Genomic DNA, 18,904 nt, shown 5'->3' on the forward strand with positions numbered 1-18,904 from the left:
TGCCGCATACATTAGATGTGACAGTTCTGGGACTGTACCCGGCTCTTCCCGATTTGCCCTGGTGCGTTGGCAAATCGGGGTAATAAGGAGCTATTGGCAGCCCATAGCTGCCAATAAGTCCTAGATTAATCATGTCAGGCATCTATGAGACACCTTCCATGATTAATCTGTAAATTACAGTAAATAAACACACACACACGAAAAAATCATTTATTAGAAAAATAAAATGAGGTTCACCCGAGTTCATTCTGACAGTGCGGCTCTGTCTGTGTCTGCTGTCAACTACCATTCACCGCTGCTACATGGCTGTCTGTGTCTGCTGTCAGCGGCCATGTAGCAGAGCTGAATGGCAGATGACATAGTAAAAACGCATCTCTACACATTACACACGCTTGGCAAGTCAATAAATAAAAAAAAAAAAAAAGGTGCCCAATGCATACGTCACAGAACACATGATGTAAAGGATCGCACATAAAATTGATCAATTTAACATAGACTACTAACGCTCGTGTGACAGCAAATGAACGACCTACGTGCAATCTCATAAGATCCCGTATGCGACCTGGGCGTGTCACATCGCAAATGCGATTGTACAACTAATTGCAACGTGTAAAGCAGGCTTTACATCCACACTAATCTGAACCTCCCACTCCCGGCTGAAAGACTTCTCCCGAGCTGCACCAATCCTCTGGAATGCTCTACCCCAAGAAACTAGGATGAATCACAACTTACACAGCTTCAGACGCTTCTTTTTAGGGTGGGCTATCATCGTCTCTAAAGGCCCATTTACACAGAATGATATCGTTAACGATATGTCGTCGGGGTCACGGAATTCGTGACGCACATCCGGCATCGTTAGCGATGTCGTTGCGTGTAACAGCTTCGAGCGAGTGTTAACGATCAAAAATACTCACCTAATCGTTGATATGTCCTTCATTTTTGAAATCTCATTGGTCGTTGTGGACGTAGGTTGTTCGTCGTTCCTGAGGCAGCACACATCGCTACATGTGACACCTGGGAACGACGAACAACAGTTTACCTGCGTCCTCCGGCAACGAGGTGGGCGTGTCGTTAATGCGGCTGGTCTAAGCCCCTCCGCTTCTATTGGTCGGCCGCTGTGTGACGTTGTTGTGACGGCGTACGAACCTCCCCTTTAACAAAGCGGTTGTTCGCCGCCCACAGCGACGTCGCTAGGAAGGTAAGTATGTGTGACGGGTGTTAGCGATATTGTGCGCCACGGGCAGCGTTTTACCCGTGACGTACAAACAACAGCGGCGGGTACGCTTGCTAGCGATATCGCTAGCGATATCGTAGTGTGTAAATGGGCCTTAAGTCAATTCATATCCCCTCCACTATTTCTCAGAACATAATTCTCTTTCAAACTCTACCACATCCAAAATCATTACAAAGATTGGCTCGTAACTGGCTCATGCAGCCATTATCTATCCCCCATTTCTTCGAGATGCCTGAACCGTCATAGTAAACAAGAAACTGTACTTTTCACCACCACCTCACTTCATTGTACATTGTAAGCTCTCATGAGCAGGGTTATTATTAATTTTGCTTTAATTACTGTATTTTCTATAACTGTTACTTATGACTGTTTGCATAAGAACCTCTAAATTGTAAAGGGCTGTGGAATTTGTTGGTACTATAGAAATAATGGTTATTATTATTACGAGTGTTTGCTGATAAGTCTTTGGCTTTGTGATTTTTTTTGTTTCTATGGTAGCGAATTTTACATCACATGAAAGCCTTATGTGTCTAATATATGTTTTCAAAATTTTGTGTTTGTTGATTATGGCAACAGTGTTGTACGTGTACGGGAAAACAAAATGGCAGGAGTGATAACATTCTTGTTTCTGCAAGGAATATCCGCGAAGAATATTCATGGTGATATGTCGCAGACATTGGGGGATTAATGCTAGGGATAATCGAATACCCTATTATTCGCTTCGACGAATTTCCGTCGAATACCTTGCCGCTATTCGAGTATTCGCAAATATTCAACCCCGAATGTAAGTCTATGGGAAACCAGAATATTTTTACATCGGACCTGTCGGTGACCTATGGTGACTGAGGAAGAGGCTGATATGGAATAGAAAAGGCAGAAACAGTATGAACACAGCCTGTAGAAATTGCCTCACTGCATTTTTGCCCCCTCTCGATTCATCCAAGATGGCACAGCGCACAGAAAAGCGGCATGCACCCTCTTCCTCTGATTTCTGTCACATGTGCCCACACATGCGACAGAAAACTCCTCCCCGGATCCAGCTAAGTCACCCCCCATACCTCCCCGGTGTTTCCCGGTGTTCCCCGGTGTCTATACCTTTTTGCAGTGTTGAGGCCCTGCGTTCCCTCCTCCTTCACAATAAACACTGGGCACATGCTCAGAGAGCGGCTGTCAGCTATGCTCAGCTTCCTGTGTTCAGTGAGAGCTGCGCTCTCTGGCTGCACGGACACTGCTGATGTGGACCCGGGGAGAGTAGATGCAGATTTTTTGCACACACACTCCTCACATGGAGGGTCTGCACTCTTAGAAAATGGGGTATACATTCGCTGAGCATGCCCCCCATATTCTAGAAGGTCCAGAGTCATCGTGGGACTTCCAAAATGGATTGCAGGGGATTTTTTTTCTTTACGATAAATTGGTGACAGAGGGAATGTGTTAGAGAGTGTTTTTTCAAATATTTTGTTTTTTTCTATTTTTATTTCTGACAGTTCGTGATGTCGGGTATCTGATAGACGCCATGACATCACAAACTGCTGGGCTTGATGTCAGGTGACATTACCCATCTGGTATCAACCCCATTTATTACCCCGTTTGCCCGGATTGGCGCATCTAATGGAATGCGCCACTTCTGGGGCAGCTGCGGCCTGCTATTTTTAGGCTGGAAAGGGCCAATGACTATGGATCTTCCCACCCTAAGAATACCAGACCCCAGCTGTCCACTTTACCTTGGCTGGTGACCATATGGGGGAACCCCACTGCTTTTTAAATTATTTATTTATAAATAATTATAAAAAAGAGACTGGGGGCCCTCCAAATTGGATCCCCAACCAAAGTAAAGCTGCCAGCTGTGGTCTCCAGGCTGCAGCCATCTGCTTTACCCTAGCTGGTTATCAAAAATGGGGGTGACCCCATGTCGCTTTTTTTTTTTAATTTTTAATTATGCATTTTTTTGGCTAAATACAAGGCTAGGCACCCTTTAGTGCCACATGAAAGTCACTAAAGGGTGCCAGCTTAGAATATGCAGGGAGGTGGGACATTATATATGTGTTTGACATCGGTCTGCCTGTCTATCTATCTATCCATCTATCCTTTTTTATCCATCCATCCTTCTCTCCATCCATCCATCTCTCTCTCCATCTCTCTCCATCCATCTATCCATCCCTCTCTTCATCACTCTCTCCATCCATCTCTCTCTCCATCCATCCCTCTCTCCATCCATCCCTCTCTTCATCCATCCATCCCTCTCTCTCTCCATCCATCCATCTATCCATCCCTCTCTCCCTCCATCCAGCCATCCAGCCATCCCTCTCTCCATCCCTCTCTCCATCCATCCATCCCTCTCTTCATCCTTCCATTCATCTCTCTCTCCATCCATCCATCCATCCATCCATCCCTCTCTCCATCCATCCATCCATCCATCCCTCTCTCTATCCATCCATCCCTCCCTCTCTCCATCCATCCCTCCATCCATCCATCTATCCCTCTCTCCATCCGATAGATAGATAGATAGATAGATTGATAGATAGATAGATGGATGGATGGATGGATGGATGGAAGGATGGATGGATAGATGGATAGCTAGATGATATTACTGCTTTTATTTATGATGTATGTGTTTCCCCCTCCAAGAGTATGTGTGATGGAGAAGTGACCCTGCGGGAGCTTAGATCTTAGCTCTCGGAGGGTCACTGATGGTCAGTGATGTCACTCTGAGTTGTGCTTCACAGCAGCACTGAAGTTCTCGCGAGCGGTAATGTGTTGATATCACCGACCGTGAGAAATGACCTGGAGTTACCCCTGCAGCGTCGTTCACAAAATGAGGCTGCATTGAACACTCGCTCACAGACGTCGCTGAATCAGTGTGGATTACGCCGGACCTGGATAATTGGGGGGGGTCAATTAAGAGGTGACAGAGGGGCTTTTTGGTGTTTTATTTCAAATAAAGTATTTTTCAGTGTGTGTGTTTATTTACTTTACTTACAGATTAGTGATTGTGTGTCATAGACGCTGTCATTACAAATCTTGGACTTAGTGGCAGCTATGTGTTGCTATTAACTCCTTATTACCCTGATTGCCACCGCATCACGGTAATCGGGAAGAGCCGGTGACACGCCGGGATTGTCGCATCTAATGGATGCGACATTCTCGGTGCAGCAGCGGGCTGATATTCTCAGCTGTAAGAGGGGGTGCCGTAATCATGGCCCTCACCCTCCCCTGCCTGAGAATACTGGCCCGCTGCTGTGTGCTTACCTCGGCTGGGTATCATCTGAGGGGGGACCGCACGTCGTTGTTTTAAATTATTTATTTATTTTATTACACGATATTGACCCGCCCACCGGCGGCTGTGATTGGTTGCAGTGAGACAGCTGTATTGTTAGGGGGTGGAGGGCTCCCCATACCATGGCGCTCTCCATCCTGACAATACCAGCCTCCAGCCGTGTGGCTTTATCCTGGCTGGTATCAAATATGCGGGAACCGCATTTTGTTTTTTTTTTTTAAATTATTTATTTATTTATTTATTTTACTGCACGATTATAGACCCGCCCGCCGGCGGCTTTGATTGGTTGCAGTGAGACAGCTGTCACTCAGCGTGGAAGCGTGTCTGACTGCAACCAATCATAGGCACCGGTGGGTGGGGGAGGCAGGGAATACGAGATGGAATAATGAGCGGCCGGCATTTTCAAAAGCTGGAGGACCCACCACAGTGTGACAGCCGTACAGCGCCACGCCCGTGATTGGTGAGTAAGAAAGAGAGAGGGAGAAACCGACTGACTAAAATGGCGGCAGCCTTATATAGCCCTTATGATGCTGTGCGGCCAAGCCAATCACAGTAACACCACAACAAAGATGTCTGTGACGTTACTATAAGGGCAAGCAACGTCAGATATGTTCATTGGCTGGAAAAAGGTGCCAGGAAGTCCAGAATTAAAAATAAAAGTATCGAAGCGAATACCATATTAGCCGTCGGATAGCGAATACCTCGAATACCCCACTATCCGTCGGATACCAAATAGTGGCGAATACATTTGCTTATCCCTAATTAATGCCCTTCATATTCCACAATTAAGAACTGGGTTGCCAAATTTAAAATGGGCCACTTGAGCACCAATGATAAGGAACATCCTTGACCACTGAGAGTGGTTGTTGTTCCGGAGATCATCGATGCTGTTTTCAGCTAAAGCAATAGCAGACATCATGGGGATTTCCCATGAACGTGTTTGTGTCATTATCCATGAACTTTTGGATATCAGGAAACTATCTGCAAAGTGGGTCCCAAAATGTTTGACAACAGATTAGAGAAGCATGCGAGTGAAAACTTCCTGGTCCATTTGTCAGCATTTCCAGAGTGATAAGAACTTCCTGGATTGACTGGTCACTATGGGTAAAGCCCGCTTTACACACTACAATGTATCTTACAATGTGTCGGCGAGGTCACGTCGTAAGTGACGCACATCCGGCATCGTAAGGTACATTGCAGTGTGTAACAGCTACGTGCGATTGCGATTGAACGGTAAAATGTTTATCGCACGCACGTCGTTCATTCCTCATGAATTGAACGTCAGATTGTTCATCATACCCAGGGTAGCACACATCGCAGTGTGTGGCACCCTGTGAACGATGAACAGATCTTACCTGCGTCCTGTGGCTCCCGGCCAGCAATGCGGAAGGAAGGAGGTGGGCGGGATGTTTACGTCCAGCTCAGCTCCGCCCCTCCGCTTCTATTGGCAGGCTGCCGCGTGACGTCGCTGTGACGCCGAAGTCCCTCCCACTCCAGGAAGTGGATGTTCGCCTCCCACAGCGAGGTCGTATGGACGGGTAAGTACATGTGACGGGGTTTAATCGTTTGTGCCGCACGTTCAACAAATTGAACGTGCCACACATACGATGGGGGCGTTGCAAATCGCATACGATATCGAATGCGAAATTGCAATGTGTAAAGCAGGCTTAAGACCTGGATTTATTTGTAGGACCCTGAAAACAAGGAGCAGTCAAGAGTGGAAGCACAGTAGTTCTCCTCATCCAAAGAAGTTCAGGGTGCAAAAATCAGCCACTAAGGTGATGGTGTCTGTGTTCTGCAATAAGGAGGGTGTGCTGCTAGTGAACTACCTTCAAAAGGGTTTCACCATCAATGCAAGGTATTACATTGAACTTTTGGACCAATTGGAGGCAGCTCTGAAGGCAAAAAGGCGCAGGAAGCTGTCCAAAAGAATTTTGTTCCTGCAAGACAACACCTCCGCTCACACTGCATAAGCGACCACTGCAAAACTGGCAGGGCTGAGCTTCCATCTGGTTTACCACCCACCTAAAGCGGGCTTTACACGCTGCGACATCGCTAATGCGGAGTCGTTGGGGTCACGGAATTCTTGACGCACATCCGGCCGCATTAGCGATGCCGTTGCGTGTGACACCGATAAGCGATTTTGCATCGTTGCAAAAACGTGCAAAATCGCTAATCGGCGACATGGGGGTCCATTCTCAAATCTCGTTACTGCAGCAGTAACGATGTTGTTTCTCGTTCCTGCGCAGCACACATCGCTGCGTGTGACGCCGCAGGAACGAGGAAGCTCCCCTTACCTGCCTCCCGGCCGCTATGAGGAAGGAAGGAGGTGGGCGGGATGTTACGTCCCGCTCAGCTCCGCCCCTCCGCTGCTATTGGGCGGCGGTTCAGTGACGTCGCTGTGACGCCGCACGGACCGCCCCTTAGAAAGGAGGCGGTTCGCCCGTCACAGTGACGTCGCCGGACAAGTATGTATGTGTGACGGCTGTTGTGCGGCACGGGCAGCGATTTGCCCGTGTCGCGCAACAGATGGGGGCGGGTACCCACACTAGCGATATCGGGACCGATATCGCAGTGTGTAAAGTAGCCTTTATTCACCAGATCTAGCTCCCTCCGACTATCATCTGTTTTCAAACCTGAAGAAACACGTCAAGGGTACCAAATTTCCACCATTTCTGATACCATGGCTGCTACGGATGCCTGGTTTGAGGCACAACTGAAATCCGTCTTTTTGCTAGGCTTTCAGAAGTTGGAATACCGATGTAATAAGTGTATTGACATCAGTGTAGAGTATGTGGAATAAATGTAAAGTTTCATTATCCTATCTCGTTTCTTTCTGGGTAAAGCCAAAGACTTACCAACAGCCTCTAATATTATTACAGCAAGTGTGACCTATAGGGATCTAACACATGGCACTATTGCAGCCGGACATATAAAGGGTGCTTTCCATGCTGCGACATCGCTAGCGATTGCTAGCGATGTCGCGAGCGATAACACCCACCCCCGTCGTTGGTGCAATATATGGTGATCGCTGCCGTAGCGAACATTATAGCTACGGCAGCGTCACACGCACAAGAAAGCCATAGAACCCCTGGGGTGGAGGGGCGACATGACCAAGGGGGAGGTGATGGAGTGATAGGGTTAATAGGGACAGTGTGTGCAGGGATGCCAAATATGACATTAGTGGGTGGTTTAGCTGAGGAGGAAGAGGAGGAGTAGGGAAAGGGTTAGTCTGGGAACTTTAAGTGGTTACCTCCTCTCTTCTTCCGGACTCCTGATGGCGGATCCTCAAGAAATAGAGCGGCTGATCCGGGCGGCGGTAGCAGCGCACAGGCCCCTGGTAGTGCAGTCCCACATCAGGGCTGCCGGGGTTAACCCGTCGGTGCTTTCACCTCGCTCTCCCAGCAGCAGCGGGCAGCAGTCACGGCCCCCCCCGCAGGTATTCCCCGGGCGCGGGGGGCGAGGAGGAGATGGCAGAGCCCCTCCAGGGACCCTCCGCAGCGGGCCGAGCAGCAGCGGAGTTTGGCTATTGCTTCAGCCGGCGGGAAGAATCTGCGTTCCAGCCGCGGTGGTCGGGAGGTGGGAGTGGCCAGCACGGGGCCTACTTCCGGTCCTGGCCTCCGGGCTGGATTTCCTGAGAAATCGGTCTCAGCGGTCGGGAGCCATGGGGAGGTCTTTGGTGCCTGACCCTGGTGCGGCGGGAGCCCTGCAGCGACCGCCCGGTCACTCAGGTCCGCTGTGCAGCCCCCAGTAGCAGCGGTCTCCCTTGGGGGAGGGAGGACCCAGCGACAGGAGGCCTGCGGTGGCCCTGGAGGGCCTGCTGCAGCGACGGCTGGGACTCTGAGCCAGGCATCTGTGCATCCGTGTCCGGAGCCCCCTGGCAATCGGCAGGGGGGCAGGCGCGGGCAGAAGAGGTCGAGACCTCGGGTGCTGGTGTGGGGGACAGGTCGGTCTCCTGGGCTGTCTCCTCGGGACAATAGATGGAGCGGAGATGGCTCTGCCCACGCGGCGGCCCGGTCCGGCTGCCCTAGTGGGGGAGGTGCTGCGGAGGCGCCTCCCGGATTTTGGATGGAAGAGGAGGACAGCAGCGAGGAGGAAGAAGAGGATGTCGGTCTGTCAGAGGATTCAGACAGACAGCAGACGAAGGACAGGGAGGCGCCGGGGTGAGAAGGCCGCGGTGTCAGCAAGGGTTGCGTTGGCGGGGTGTTCTTGGGGGGGCTGTGGATACGGAAGTGCCCGGTGGTTTAGTAGTGTGGAGCCAATTGTTGGGGCTGTTGCAGGGGTTGGCGGTGGCTCCCGGGGCAGCGGGGGGGCGCAGGCGCCGGCGTGGGTGGGTACGGAGGGCCGGGGCGCCGTGACGGCTGACGGAGCGGGCGCAGCGGGGGACGGGGGCAAGGTGGGGGGTGCGGCTGGGGGTGAAAAGGAGAGGGAGAAGGAAAAGGAGGAGGACGAAGTGGTGCTCCTAGACGATAGGGGAAAAAATGAGGTTTATGTTTGTTTTGAGGGCCCGTTGGGGGCGCATTTAAAGAAGGAGGTGCGGGAAAAATTTGGAAAGGGGAATATGTGGAGATATTTTCTCTGCTTTTTCTGAGGAAAAAATTTAATCTAGATAGGGTTAAACCAAGCGACTCCAAAAAGGAGAAGGACGAGGAGGAGAAACGCCGTTATAGGCTTATTCCTCGGACTTTTGCAAATTGGTTGCAGGTGTTTGCGATATTGGCGAGTGTTGTCGGGGAAAAGGAGCCGGAGCATTGTTCAGCTTTGTTTGGCTATATGGATGCGATAGGGGAAGCATATCAGGTTTACGGTGGGTTGGCATGGCTGCTTTACAACGAGCAATTTAGGCAGAGGAAGGCGTTGCGGCCGGGTATGCAGTGGGACCATAAGGATATTTCCATATGGATGCGGCTGATGTCGGCGCTGACTCAGCCCTTTCGGGGGGGGGAGCCAGGGCACTGGGCGCCGGGTCCCCGGCAAGTCAAAGGTTTTTGTTGGCAATATAATGAAGGGCAGTGCAGGTTTGGAGCGGCCTGCTGCTTTGAGCAAAAATGCTCAGGATGTGGGGGAGGACATAGTCTGTCCAAATGCTTTAAAAAAGGGAAAGGAAAGGCTGGTGACAGGGCTGGTAAGAGGGACGACGCCGGTGAAGGTAGAAGTGGTGGTTACGTTTTTAAATAGGTATCTGGACGGTGAGTCTGCGGTGTTGTTACGGTTTGGTTTTTCTGACGGTTTTCGTATCCCATCGGTTGTTAGTTCCTCGGTTCCGCCGTATCGAAATTTGCATTCTGCTAGGGAACATCCGGAGGTGGTGGTTGAGAAGCTGAAAAAGGAGGTGGAGTTGGGTAGGATGGGCGGTCCTTATTACGCCCCGCCGTGTTTGGATTTCGTGGTTTCGCTGCTGGGGGTTGTGCCGAAGAAAGAGCGGAATAAATTTTGGCTCATTCATCATTTGTCTTACCCAGAAGGGTTGTCAGTGAATGATGGCATTGTGCCAGAACTGTCGGCGGTGTATTATGTGTCGTTCGACAAGGCGTTGGACTTGGTCAGGGCAGAGGGTCGGGGTGCATTGATGGCAAAGGCAGACGTGGAGGCGGCGTTTCGGTTGTTACCGGTTCATCCAGATAGCCAGCATTTGCTAGGTTGCTGGTGGGATGGCAGTTATTATGTTGATCGATGTTTGGCAATGGGTTGTTCAATTTCGTGTTCTTATTTTGAAGCGTTTAGTTTGTTTGTAGAGTGGGTGGTGCGTGATGTGTCCGGGCTGACGTCCATTATTCATTATTTGGATGATTTCTTTTGTGTCGGGTCGGCGGAGTCGATGGTTTGTGCGGGGTTGCTCTTTTCATTGCAAAGAGTTGCGAGCAGCTTCGGAATTCCTTTGGCGCCAGACAAGATGGAAGGCCTGGCGCCGGTGATGCGTTTTCTAGGGATTTGAGATTGATTCCATTGCTATGGAATGTAGGTTGCCGGAGGAGAAGGTTCGTGATTTGAGGGCTGCGGTGACAGGGGTAAAAGCAGCAAAGAAGGTGCGGCTAAAAGTGGTGCAGTCCTTGCTGAGTTAATTGAATTTTGCTTGCAGGATTGTTCCGATGGGGAGAGTGTTTGTGAGGAGGTTTGCGACGGCTACAGCAAGTGTGAGGTTGCCGGCTCATTTTGTGCGAATCACACACGATCTTCTGGTATGGGATCATTTCTTGCAGTGTTTTAATGGCCGGGCGTTGGTGATTGAGAAGGTGGCGTCTAACGGGGCGTTACAGGTGTTCACGGATGCGGCTGGGTCGGCCGGGTTTGTGGCGGTTTTTCGGGGTCACTGGTGTGCGGGTCAGTGGCCGGAGGCGTGGCGTGAGAGCGGGCTGGTTTTGAATTTGGCTCTGTTGTAATTATTCCCCATCGTGGTGGCGGCTGAGTTATGGGGGTCGCACTTTGCCGGGAGGAAGGTGTGCTTCCATTGCGATAACCAGGCAGTGGTGCATTCTATTAACAACTTGTCTGCGAAGTCGGAGCCAGTAGTGGTATATTTGAGGCATTTGGTGTTGAGATGTCTGCAGCAGAATGTACAGGTGGTGGTGAGGAATGTTCAAGGAGCTGACAATGTGATGGCTGACGCTTTGTCTCGTTTTCAGTTCAGCAGGTTTCGGGTGCTATTGCCATGGGCGGACGAGGTCGGAGTGGAGTGTCCCGAGGAATTGTCGAATCTGGTGAGGCTGTGATCTCGGACTTGATCCAGAATTCGGTGACCAAGGTGACTTGGGGCCGGTATGCCAAGGTGAGGGCTGAATGGGAGGAGTTGTTGGACTCAATGTTTGAAGGAGAAAGCGTGGATCACTTTGTGACTTTATTGTCGGTGGTGAGTACGGATTTTTCGGTCGGACGATCGGCGTCGGCCGTGGCTCATCGAGTGGCGACGGTGGAATTTTGGTTAAAAATAAGAGGGGACAGCGATGTTTCTCAGGATTTTTAGGTTCGACAGGCTTTGCAGGGTTTTTGTTGCGGTGTACGGGAGAGGGACAAGAGGCATCCTATATCGTTTGGTTTGTTGAGACGGTTGGTGGGTGGCCTGAGTGGCATTTGCGCGTCGGCTTATGAGACGGTTTTGTTTACGACGGCTTTCGGCCTTGCTTTCTATGGGGCGTTCCGGGTCGGGGAGCTGGTGAGCCCATCCAGGGTGATGGGTGGTGGTTTAATGCTCGAGGACGTGAGTGTGGGCAGTAGTCAGGTGGAGTGTTGGATCCGTCGGTCGAAGACGGATCAGTTGGGTCACGGTAGGCTGGTTGTTTTATACGCGGTTCTGGGGGTGGAATTGTGCCCGGTGCGTTCGGTGGAAAGATTTTTGGCCGTGAGGGGGGCCTACCGGACCCGTTCTTGCGGCATATGGATGGGTCTTTCTTGTTGAGATTTTAGTTGGTGGCGGTTCTACGGAAACGTTTACGGGGCGTGGGGGAGCGCCCAGAGGATTTCGGGTCGCATTCCTTCCGGATTGCTGCAGCTACGGAGGCCTCTCGTTGGGGGCTTGGAGATGAGGTGGTGAAGCACATTGGCAGGTGGGAATCCTCTTGTTTTCGGCGGTATGTGCGACCGCAGTTGGTGTAGCGTTGTGATAACTTTGGGTTGGGTGAATGTGGTCTGACGGTTTTGAGTGGTTAAAAAATAAACAAAAAAAAACAACAAAAAAGACGGATGTAGAGGTGGTAATTATGAACTTTGTTCGATGGTTGTTACAATGATGTTTTGTTTTTATTTCACTTTGTTGTAGGGGTGTGCCTGATATGGATTTTGGGGCATTCCTTCATCTTTTGGAGTGCCCGTCGGGCTGAGGTTCGCTCGAACGGTCGGCAACTAGGTCTGGATCGTGCGCAGGCGGCAGTTCGGTGGATTGGCGTCCGGGGCATGGAGTGGTGTAGGGTGGTCCCGGAATTTCTGTTTCATTGTAATGTGGAACGGCCCCCGGACGTGCTGGTGCTACATGTGGGTGGTAACGATTTGGGCGTTCGGGCGTCACGAGATCTGATCCGGGATATCAAAATTGATTTGCTGCAGTTGTGGAAGCAGTACCCAGGATTGATTGTTGTGTGGTCCGACATAGTGGCCAGGTTGTCATGGAGGGGGGGCTCATTCGGTGGACAAGGTCAATAAGGCTAGGGCCCAGGTGAATCGGGTGGTGGCGCGGTTTGTGACCAGGAATGGTGGGATTGTGGTGAGGCACAGAAAGTTGGAGTCGCCAAATTTGCAGTTTCGGAGGGGTGATGATGTGCACCTCAACGACATTGGTGCGGATTTATGGGCGTTGCGCCTGCAGGATGGTGTGGAGTGAGCTTTTGGTGTGTGGCGGGTCCAGGCCACGTAGGTCTGTCCTGTGGCGGGGAGTAGGTCTGGTCCAGAGGTTTGGAAGTGATTGGTAACTGGACCGGGAGTCATCGTCTTGGTATGGTGGCTCTCGTTTCTGGAATGTTGCAGGCACGGGGTTCTGCTAAAGTGTAGGGGTGTCAATCCGTGGGTGATTGGCACCTCATCCCTGGGTCGGTGTGTTGCGGCCAGGGATAGGGGGAGTAGTAGTTCATGGACTGGGCCTGCCCCGGGTGGGGGGGTCATGTGAAATGGTATTGTCTATTGTTACCATTACCATGTTGTTGTTTGGGGTCGCCCATTGGACGGCGTCCCCAAGGTGTTAGTATGTAAACAATAGGCAATAAAAGGCTGCTGTGGCCAATTGAACCAAGTCGCATGCAGTCCATGTGTTTATTTACATATGTTAAGGGGTTTGGTAACACAGACATCACGACCGGAGAATCCTCCCTCAGCTGGTCATACCTGTGCAGCGACGTCGCTGTGACCTCCGAACAATCCCTCCTTCAAGGGGGAGGTGCGACTTCACCGTGGTGTCACTAAGCGGCCGTCCAATAGAAGTGGAGGGGTGGAGATGAGCGGGACGTTACATCCCGCTCACCTCCTTCCTTCCGCATTGCCGGTGGACGCAGGTAAGGAGTTGTTCGTCGCTCCTGCGTTGTCACACATAGCGATGTGTGCTGCCGCAGGAATGAGGAACAACATCGCTACTTACTTGACAACGATTTTTTGTTATTAAACGACCTCTCCAAAACAAACGATTTTTGTCTTTTTTGCGTTAGTTTTAGGTCGCTCCAGCCTGTCATATGCTGCGACATCGCTAATGACGCCGGATGTGCGTCACAAACACCGTGACCCCGACGATATATCATTAGCGATGTCGCAGCGTGTAAAGCAACCTTTAGTGATCCATAGGGAACTATCACATTGTACTATTACAGCACACTCATTTAAGTGATCTACAGAAAATTTACACATGGCACTATTACAGCACACACATATAAGTTATGTATAGGGACCTATCACGTAGCACTATTACAGCACACAAACAAATGTTATCCATAGGGATCTATCACATGGCACTATTACAGCATTCTCATATAAGTGACCCATAGGGATCTCTCACATAGCACTATTACAGCACACACATATTAGTGATTTATAGGGATCTAACATATAAATGGTGTAGGGATGTTAGGTAAGGACATTGCTACAGATTGTACATTTGTGTGAGATGTAAGGGTGTTTAGTGCAGACTAGTGTTGAGCCACCCCCCTAGTGTTCGAGTTCGGTTCGGTTCGTCGAACAGCGGGTGTGTTCGGCGAACTTTCGACGAACGTTTGACGAACACCTTCAAACCCCATTGAAAACAATGGCAGGCAAACACAAACACATACAACACATTATACATGTACATACACAGTTAATAAACATTGCCATTATTATTACAGGTCCCCGCGACGCGTCCTACACTATGTCTCTCTTTTCCTTCTGATCATCGGTGCGCCCTCGCAGTAACCAGCATTGATGATAGGACTTTCCGTGACATCGTCATAGCATGTGACCAGTCACGTGTGTATTATCTCATTGGCTACAGACTGGTCACATGGCTAGACGTCATGCTAGGTCCTATCAGTGCATCTCTCCTGTACGCGGTGCTCGTTTGAGCATCTCCGTGTACCGGCGAGATGCTTGGGCACATGCTTGGCTCCCCGTTCCTGCATTTCGGCGCTCTTTACAGAGTCAACCCACATGCAAGGACTGGATGCCACAGCCGGTGAATAGCGGCACCGGGAATCAGGTGATTGGAGATCACCGTTGCTATAGTAACCTGCTTGTCAGATTACTATTTGACGGTGGCAGCCGTTACGTCACCGCTTACAACTCGCAGCCTGTGCTCACTCACTGAGTGATAAGACTGCACGAGAGCAACAGCGTCTTCCTCCCATGCAGTGCTGTCTGATGTAGTAGAGCTGCATGGGTTGAAGGAGAAAGAAGACAGAAGACCAGTATTGAGGGGTGAGAGAGAGTAATAAACATGGAGTCTCTAAGTGTGTCTTTGTATTTATTTCTATTAAAATATTTTTCCTCTGTGTGGTGTCTTTTTTTAACCCTTTATTGGAGATTCTTAATGGCCGGGTCAAATTTGCCTGACATTAAGAATCTCTGGCCTTAATACTAGCTAGTAAAACAAAGCTAGTATTAATCCATTATTACCCAGCGAGCCACCCATCACCAGGGCAGCTGGAAGGGTTGGATACAGCGCCGGATGATGGCGCTTCTATGAAAGCACCATTTTCTGGGGCGGCTTCAAACTGCAATTCACAACAGAGGGGCCCAGAAACATCGGGCCAACCTGTGCTGCAGATTCCAATCCCCAGCTGCCTAGTTGTACCTGGCTGGACACAAAAATGGGACGAAGCACATGTCGTTTTTTTTTTAATTTCATGAAATTCATGAAATACGGTAATTAAAAAAAGGGCTTCCCTATATTTTTAGTTCCCAGCCGGGTACAAATAGGCAACTGGGGGTTGGGGGCAGCCGTACCTTCCTGCTGTACCTGGCTAGCATACAAAAATATGGCAAAGCCCACGTCATTTTTTTGGAGGGCAAAAAACTCCTGCATACAGTCCTGGATGGAGTATGCTGAGCCTTCTAGTTCTGCAGCTGCTGTCTGCTCTCTTGCATACACTTGTGAATGGAGCATGCTGAGCCTTGTAGTTCTGCTCCCCCTGCCTCTGCCTCCAGCATACATTCCTGGATGCAGCATGCTGAGCCTTATAGTTCTGCAGCTGCTGTCTGCTCTCCTGCATACACTAGTGGATGAAGTATGCTGAACCTTGCAGTTCTGCTCCCCCTGCCTCTCCCTCCCCCATACAGTCCTGGATAGAGGATGCTGAGCCTTGTAGTTCTGCAGCTACTGTCTCCTCTCCTTCATACAGACAGACAGCAGACCCCAGCTGCAGAACTACAAGGCTCAGCATACTCCATCCAGGACTGTATGCAGGAGCTTTTTGCCCCCACAAAAAATTACATGGGTTTCGCCATATTTTTGTATGCTAGCCAGGTACAGCAGGCAGCTATGGGCATCCCCCAACCCCCAGCTGCCTATTTGTACCCGCCTGGAAACCAAAAATATAGGGAAGCCCTTTTTTTTTAAATTATTTCACGAATTTCATGAAATAATTTAAAAAAAAAATGACGTGGGCTTTTCCCAATTTTTATGCTAAGCCACATACAACTAGGCAGCTGGGGATTGGAATCTGCAGCGCAGGGTGCCCAAGCTTTCTGGGCACCCTTGCTGCAAATTGCAGTCCACAGCCACCCCAGATAATGGCGCTTTCATTGAAGCGCCATCTTCTGGCGCTGTATCCAACTCTTCCAGCTGCCCTGGTGACGGGTGGCTCGCTGGGTAATAATGGGGTTAGGGCTAGCTATATATTATCAACTGGCCCTAAGCCCGAAATTCACGCCAATATTAGACATGGCCACCATGAATTTCTAGTACAGATAAAAAAAAACACTACACACAGAAAAATATTTTTATTAGAAATAAAACACAATACAATTAGTGACTCCATCTTTATTGGAATAAAGAACCCCCCTCTGCAGTAATCCAGGGTCAGGGTCCCGCGCCGTCCAATCTGGATCCAAAATCATCTGATCGGTTTGTTGGAAGGCAAAGCGATGAGATGATGTATCAGGTTCCAGGGCCTGAATCACATGACACAGCAGCTGATAAACGGCTTTTATACAATCAGCTGATGCATGAGTGCAAAAAAAACCAAAACGACACACTTCTGTGCAGACTCCTGTCCGACAGCAGTAGCTGATAGTTTAGCCGACCGGGCGGTAAAAACCCGGCCATACCGCTCGACTTATAGTGTTAGCTGATTCCGTCAGGAGACCGCATCAGCTGATCATCGCCAGGTCTGCGAGAGAGAAGAGAGAGAGAAGAGAGGAAAGAGAAAGAAGAAAGAGAGGAGAGAGAGTAGAGAGAGAGAGATGAGGGGAGAGAAAAGAGAGAGGAGAGAGAGAGAAGAGAGAGAGAGAAGAGAGAGGAGAGAGAGGAGATAGAGGAGAGAGAGAGAAGAGTGAGGGAAAAGAGAGAGAGTAGAGAGAGAGGAGAGAGAGAGGAGAGAGAGAAGAGATTGAGAAATGAGAGAGAGAAGAGAGAGGAGAGAGAGTGAGAGGAGAGAGGAGAGAGAGAGGAGAGGGAGAGGCGAGAGGGAGAGAAGAGAGAGATAAAAGACAGGGGAGAGAGGAGAGGGAGAGAAAGAGAGAGAAAAGAGAGAGAAGAGAGAGAGAGAAGAGAGAAAGGAGAGAGAGGAGAGAGAGTAGAGAGATAGGAGAGAGAGAAGAGAGCAATGCAGCCTCATTCCGTGAACTGCTCTGATTTTAGAGGTGTTTCCTGCGGCTCGCAGCTGATGTCCGGCTCCTCCCCTCAGTGCATAATTAAATTAAATTAAATTATAATTATAAAGAAATATATTTATAATTTAAAATGATAAATAAATTAAATTCTTTACCGGGACGGCCGGGACTCAAACTCGTGAACTAATTCTACTTAGGCAGTAGCTCTACCCATTGAGCAACTGCCTGTAATGAAAATCATTGGAAGATTTGGTAATCTTGACCTCTGTATTGCAGTAGAGAATCCAGAAGTAGATTATTCAGCTACAAAGATGAGAAAGAGAGAGATGAGTGAGTGAGAGAGTGAGATGAGTGAGAGAGAAAAAGAGAAGAGAGAGAGAGAAGAGAGACAGGAGAGAAAGAGAGGAGGGAGAGGAGAGAGAGAGGAGAGAGAGAAGAGAGAGAGGAAGAAGAGAGAGAAGAGAGATACGGAGAGAGAGAGAAGAGAGAGAAAGAGGATTGAAAGAGGAGAGAGAGAAGAGAGAGAGAAGAGAGAGAAGACAGAGAGGAGAGAAAAGAGAGAAAGATAGGAGAGAGATAGGAGAGAGAAGAGAGAGAGAAGAGAGAGGAGAGAGGAGAGAAAGGAGAGAGAGAGGAGTGAGAGGAGAGAGAGAAGAGAGAGAGGAGAGAGAGAGAAGAGAGAGAGAGAAGAGAGAGCAGAGAGAGATCAGAGAGGAGAGAGAGAGAGGAGAGAGAGAGAGAGAGGAGAGAGAGAGAGGAGAGAGAGCAGAGAGAGGGTGAGAGAGAAGAGAGAGAGAAGAGAGGGAGAGAGAGAGAAGAGAGAGGTGGGAGAGAGAGAGGGAAGAGAGAGAGAAGAGAGAGAGAGACACACAGGCACTACCGCCCCCATCCTCATCACCGCACACACAAGCTCTACCGCACTCATCATCATCCTCACACACACGCAGGCACTACGGCACTCATCATCATCACTGTACACAAAAGCACCCCCGCTCTCATCATCATCACCCTCGCACACACACAGGCACTACTGGCTCCATATACACTGTATAGAGCAGGGTACAGGCAGCCTGGCTCCATATACACTGTATATAGCAGGGTACAAGCAGCCTGGCTCCATATACAGTGTATACAGCAGAGTACAGGCAGCCTGGCTCCATATACACTGTATACAGCAGGGTACAGGCAGTCTGGCTCCATATACACCGTATACAGCAGGGTACAGGCAGCCTGGCTCCATATACACTGTATACAGCAGGGTACAGGCAGCCTGACTCCATATACACTGTATACAGCAGGGTACGGGCAACGTGGCTCCATATACACTGTATACAGCATGGTAAAAGGCATCCTGGCTCCATATACACTGTATATAGCAGGGTACAGGCAGCCTGGCTCCATATACATAGTATACAGCAGGGTACAGGCAGCCTGGCTCCATATACACTGTATACAGCAGAGTACGGGCAGCCTGGCTTCATATACACCGTATACAGCAGAGTACAGGCAGCCTGGCTCCATATACACTGTATACAGCAGGGTACAGGCAGCCTGGCTCCATATACACTGTATACAGCAGGGTACAGGCAGCCTGGCTCCATATACACCGTATACAGCAGAGTACAGGCAGCCTGGCTCCATATACACTGTATACAGCAGGGTACAGGCAGCCTGAC

The sequence above is a fragment of the Anomaloglossus baeobatrachus genome, chromosome 1 (genome assembly GCF_048569485.1).
Source record: "Anomaloglossus baeobatrachus isolate aAnoBae1 chromosome 1, aAnoBae1.hap1, whole genome shotgun sequence".
Classification (NCBI taxonomy): Eukaryota; Metazoa; Chordata; class Amphibia; order Anura; family Aromobatidae; genus Anomaloglossus; species Anomaloglossus baeobatrachus.